Source organism: Macaca thibetana, chromosome X (assembly GCF_024542745.1).
Source record: "Macaca thibetana thibetana isolate TM-01 chromosome X, ASM2454274v1, whole genome shotgun sequence".
NCBI lineage: Eukaryota > Metazoa > Chordata > Mammalia > Primates > Cercopithecidae > Macaca > Macaca thibetana.
Window position 1 is genome coordinate 94,260,138 of NC_065598.1, and position 6,000 is coordinate 94,266,137.

Genomic DNA, 6,000 nt, shown 5'->3' on the forward strand with positions numbered 1-6,000 from the left:
ACTTGTTTTATACAGGAAAATAAGGTAAGCTTAGATGTCTATTATTTCTAGAATCATTTTCCTCTTAGGGAAAATAGATAAATATAAATATATAAATATACCCTAACCATAACCCTACAAAAACTTTGACCTTATTTTTATAGAATTTTGGAATAAAAATCATCAGGATCTGCAGATTTTAACGCTATTTTTATACCTGAAAATTATCACGCAGTCAGCACAGTCTTTTGTTTCCTCTGACAATTAATAGAATTCTACAACATGATTTTTTTGTAGAAAAGGAATACAATACAGTCATGTATCCCTTAATGATGGGTGTGTTAGTCCATTCTCATACTGCTATAAAGAGCCACCTGAGACTGGGTAATTTATGAAGAAAAGAGGTTTAATTGACTCACAGTTTCTCAGGCTTAACAAGAAGCATGACGGGGAGACCTCAGGAAATTTACAATCATGGCTGAAGGCGAAGGGGAAGCAAGCACATCGTACCATGGTGGAGCAGGAGAGACAGTGAGTGAGCAGGGAAGTGCTACATACTTTTAAACCATCAGATATCACATGCAGCTTTGTCAAATGTGAAAAACCATTCACAGTCTATTTTGCTGTGTCTCATTGACCCAGTTCCAGAACAGGCAGAAACCAAAACATTAACTTGTATGTTTATCTTCGTATCTCATGGCAGGTTAGAATGATCATGTGTTCTATACAGGTTTGAGTCTCCCTTATACAGCCAGGAAACAAAAGAAGACAGGTTACGTGGAAAGACATTATAAAGCATTGAGAACTAAGGCTTTATAATTATAGGAACCTGGGTTTGCCTCCTTTCTCTTCCATCTTCTAACTGAACAACTTTAGCGTGTGTAAGCCACAACATCTGCAGTTTTCTGAGGCTTGATCACACAACGAACATTACCAACTCATCTTTTGTCACAGTTTACTACTACAACAGGAACAGAGGCAAAAGAGTGGGGACATAGACAGATCTAGGGTAATTTCTAGTCTATGCATGAAAGGAGTCCTTTAGTTTGTTATATGAGTTTTGACTCAGATATATTGCTTCCCTCTGATTGAGTTGCACAAGGGAAAAGCCAACTGAAAACACTAGCAATTAATTATTAAGTCATGTTTATATATTTATATCTTTCATACATATTCATCTATTTATTTAATATTTAGTGCTTTAATTATTAAACTGTTTTTGAACATTGTTTATGGGAGAATAGTTTTGGCAGCCAAAATATATTTTCAAGTATAAACAGCTGAGTAAGAATCAGAGCATCATAGAAACAAGATAGAGCCTCCATCTCCTGAGTCCCTTATGGTGTTTTTGAAGTCAAAGTACTTAAAACAGGTAAAAGGATAGACTACTTTTCCCTATTTAAAAATATCAGCATGCAATCCATTCCCTGAGAAATTTAGGAAGTGATTCTACGCAAGAAAGGTCTTTATTTTAGAATTGTAAGAAAAAATAGCAAAAGTGCTCCTGTTATTTGGAAAGGTACAGAGAAGGTATCAAAAGTTTTTGGTATTTGAGGTTAATTTTATATGAAGAGTAAAATGAAGAACTAGAAGAATTAAAATGATTTGAAACTCAAAACTTTTAGAAAATGTTGTTATTGAACTGCCAGCAAATGTAAGGATATTCAGCAGGTTTAGTGCTTGATTGCACGATGAAGAGGGTAAGAAGTAATTATTGTCAAATTAAAATGGATTGACTTTGGTCTCATGTCATTTCTTATCTAATTATTTAATATAACATATAGTTGTAAAGGAAAGCAGCTTTATGTCATTCACATTTTGCAAAATTGAACTGTCCCTAGGTTACTTTGGAAGGGACAACTGCCTAAAGTTTCCTTTTTTCACACAAGATTGTCCACCACCCCACCAGCAAATTATTTTAAATTAATTTGTTTAGCATGAAAGGAAATAAGAAGACACTGAAACCACTCAAGGAATATGAAATTCAATCCAATTTCCCATTTAATGAGCACCTATGAAGCTGCATCTATAAGCACCTATGAGCTGTTATGGTGGCAATGTATTGAGAATCCAAAGTAAAGAAGACATAATTCCTGCCCACAAAAATCTTATAATCTCAAACTGAAAGGAGAAAGGAGAACTACAGAGTACACAATAATTAAAATACTCATATTTAACTAGATAAGCAGTGGGCGAGTGGGGAGAGAAAGAGAGAGAGAGAAAATGCAGCCTTTCCACTATTTAGTGTGCAATGCCCTATGATTAGCATGATAATGGAGGATAGAAAATTGAAATTCTATAGTCACAGTCCCCGCTTAACTGTCACAGGGTGAACAACTCTCTGTGCTGAGTGTGATTCTTGGGTTTAAGGTTTATATTTTTTGTACAATCTGGTTCCTACATGCAAGTTAATTACTTTATCTACTGTTCAACCTAAGGGATAAACTTCCTGAGACATTTCTTTTCAAGATTAATTTGAAACTATATGAGTTTTTTATTTTCTTCTTGTATCTTTAGAACCTCACTCCCAAGTGAGGTTTGATTCTTCTGTTTAACTAACTAGGAATATGATCATAATGGAGTACAAGAGGGATTAAATTCTTCCCAAGGGTGGTAAAGTGAAGGTTTCAAAAAGGATATGGCCTATGAAGAGTAAGATTTCAAGAGATAGATTAAAAAAATGCTATTATAGGCAAAGTGAGTAGTCAACCACTATGCAAAGGTATAAAAGCATCCAATGTGTGACAAGTATGGACAATGTAAGTAGACTGGAGTAGGTAGTGAATGAGGCATTTGAGGGCAGTCATGAGTGGTAAGGCTAAAAAGCTAGGTAAAGTTAGATAGTGGTAGTTCTAAGAAGTACAGCCTTTGCTCTGTAGGTGGTGACAGTCAGTGAAGGTTGTTAGTGAAGTGATATCATACTTGTGTTTTAGAAAGGTAATTCTTAGCTGCTACCTCATGCCTCTGACCTGGCAGAAGTTTCTTTTTGTTTTCCAGAAAACCACAAGAAGAGAGTATAGACAGCCGTTGCAGTACATTGAGCTCCATAGAGATAGCAGTGAGGCAAGCAAGAGAGAACCAGATGGGCAATGGGTGACTCTGTGTCTTGCTGAGCAAAAATAACTAAATGTGGGCAAAGGAGGTCCTAAGAAGCTGAGAGGCACACTGTCATCATATGCATTCTTTTTGCAAACTTGTTGGGAGGAGCACAAGAAGAAGTACCCAGATACTTCAGTCAACTTTTCAGTTTTCTTTTTTTTTTTTTTGCTTTTTGTTTTTTGAGAGACAGATATCGCTCTGTCACCGAGGCTGGAGTGCAATGGCGTGCTCTTGGCCCACTGCAACTTCTCAGAGTTTCCAAAAAAGTGCTCTGAGAGGCGGAAGACCATGTCTGTGAAAGAGAAAGGAAAAGTTGATGACAGAAAAGACAGACAAGGCCCATTATGAATGAGAAGTAAAAATATATATTCATCCTAAAAGGGAACCAAAAAGAAACACAAGGATCCCAATGTACTCATGAAGCATCTTTCAGCCTTTTTCTTGTTCTCTTCTGAATATTGCCACAAAATCAAAAGAGAACACCCCAGCCTATCTGTTGGTGATGTTGCAACAAAACTGGAAGAGGTATGGAATGACACTGCTGCAGATGACAAGCGCCCTTATGAAAAGAAGGCCATGAAGCTGAAGAAAAAATACTAAAGGAAAAATGCTAAAGAAAAACCTGATTCAGCAAAAAAGGGAGTCACCAAGGCTGAAAAAAAAAAACAAGAAAAAGAAGGAAGAGGAGGATGATAAAGATGAAGATAATAATGAATAAGTCGGTTCAAACAGTTTTTTTCTTCTCTATAAAGCATTTAACACCCCTGCACATAATTTACTCCTTGTAAAGAAAAAATGGAAATTTCAGGCTGTCTAGGATTTGTTTATAAAATGTACAGTGTCTCTTATGTGTATAGTTAACACACTACCAAATGTGTCTTTAGATAGCCCTGTCCTGGTGGTATTTTCAATAGCCACTGACCTTGCCTGGTACAGTATAGGGGCTGTATATTGGCATGGAAGTTTAAAGCGTGTTCTTGTTGATATACAGAACAAATTCGTTATACATGATGAAATGGTTTGGCTCTGTGTCCCCATGCAAATCATCTCGAATTGTAATCCCCACGTGTCGAGGGAGGGACCTGGTGGGAGGTGATTGAATCATGGGGGAAGATTTCCCCTTTGGTGCTGTTCTCTTGATAGTGAGGGAGTTATCATGAGATTTGGTTGTTTAAAAGAGTGTGGCACCTCTCCCCTCTCTCTCTTCCTCCTTCTGGGGCCATGTAAAACATTCCTTTTTCCCTTTCACCTTCCACCATGATTGAAAGTTTCCTGAGGCCTCCCCAGCCATGCCTCCTCTACAGCCTGCAGAACTGTGAGTCAATTAAACCTCTTTTTTATAATAAATTACCCAGTTTCAGGTATTTATTTTTAACAGTATGAGAATGAACTAATATATCTTCCTTATGATTTTCTTAATAACATCTTCTTTTCTAGCTTACTTTATTTTTGTAAGAAAACAGTTTATGATACATATAAAAACTATATTTTTGTAAAAAACTGTATTTATTACAAAACACTATTTTTATAAGCATACAGTTTATGATGCATATAACATACAAACTACGTATCAATAAACTGTTTATGTTTATTATAGCAGACAAGGCGTCTGGTAGACTAAGCTATTAGTAGTTACGTTTTTGCCGTGTCAAAAGTTATACACAAATTTTCAACTGCGTGGGAGGTCAGCATATCTAACCCCCATGTTGTTAAAGGGTTAGGTGTATTTTGTGGGAACAGTTAAACTACAGATACCCAGGTAGTCAAGGGCCAAAAAGGATACAGGCGAGCATGGTACCATTTATATATTTTTGCCACGCTTCTTGGGACAGGAGATAATAGTGACATTGGCATTTGAGCACTTCTGTGAAAGAATGAGTCCTTCTTGAACAGAGGCAGTAGGAGCTATGCCTGCTAAAACAGAAACCTAACATAGCTTTAAGGGGTCCTAGTGACCATGTAGTCCAAGGGTATACAAATTATAACCTGCAGGCCAAATCTGGCTATTTCTTATACAGCCCTAAGAGTGATTTTTACATTTTAAGAGGGTCGTAAGTGTGTGTGTTGGGGAAGGGGGGTGGATATATAACTATACATGTGGCCTGCAAAGCCCAACTTAGTTTTCATCTGCTCTTTTAAAGAAAAATTACCATAGACTAATTTTACCCTTTTCATATTATAGGTAAAAGCTAAGGCTTATTTATTCAACATATACCTACCTATATACATATATAAAATGACCTCTGAGCATTCAACCTAATGCCACTGAACTAATATTATTTTCCAAATATTTATATTAATTTTATTTAGGGAATCAGAGAGGGCCAAATTTGAATACCCTTAAAAGTCAGGCATGTTCCATGGCACATGGTACAGTACACATTTGTTACATTTTGGCACACCTCCCACCCATTTATTTTATGGTAGCAGTACCTTCAAATACCCTTGGGGAATCATTGATCTACATAGTTTAGTTGGAACTGATCTTACCTAGTCCTCCAGGATAGGGTTATCTTATTGGCCTAAGGCAATGCAAACATCCCATGCCTCTGGCCACAGTGATTGCATTAGGGATGGGCATATGACTTACTACAAAGGTCTGATAATCAGACCCAGTTCTTTATGTTAGCCCTTTTAGAAAGAGGAATATTCACTCTCCTTCCTGCTGAGTTCGAACATGGAAGCAAAAGTCCTGGAAATATGGACACCCACACACCATACAATCGAAACATGAGAATGAAGTCAACATAAAGGATTGAGAAACTGTGAGACAGGGTGTGGTGACATTGTTTGGAACCCCTGGATCAAGCTGTACCTGAAATATATTGATTAGGAGGATAAATACATTCCTTTTTAATTAAGTTTATTTAAGCTTTTTATAACCAAACTACATTGAGCATTTATAACCAAATTGCAACCCAT

General features: G+C 36.7%; 1 pseudogene; it reads left to right on the forward strand.

The window, feature by feature from the left end:
- Positions 1-3,327: 3,327 nt before the first annotated feature.
- LOC126945848 (high mobility group protein B1-like) lies at positions 3,328-3,796 on the forward strand (annotated as a pseudogene).
- Positions 3,797-6,000: the final 2,204 nt, after the last annotated feature.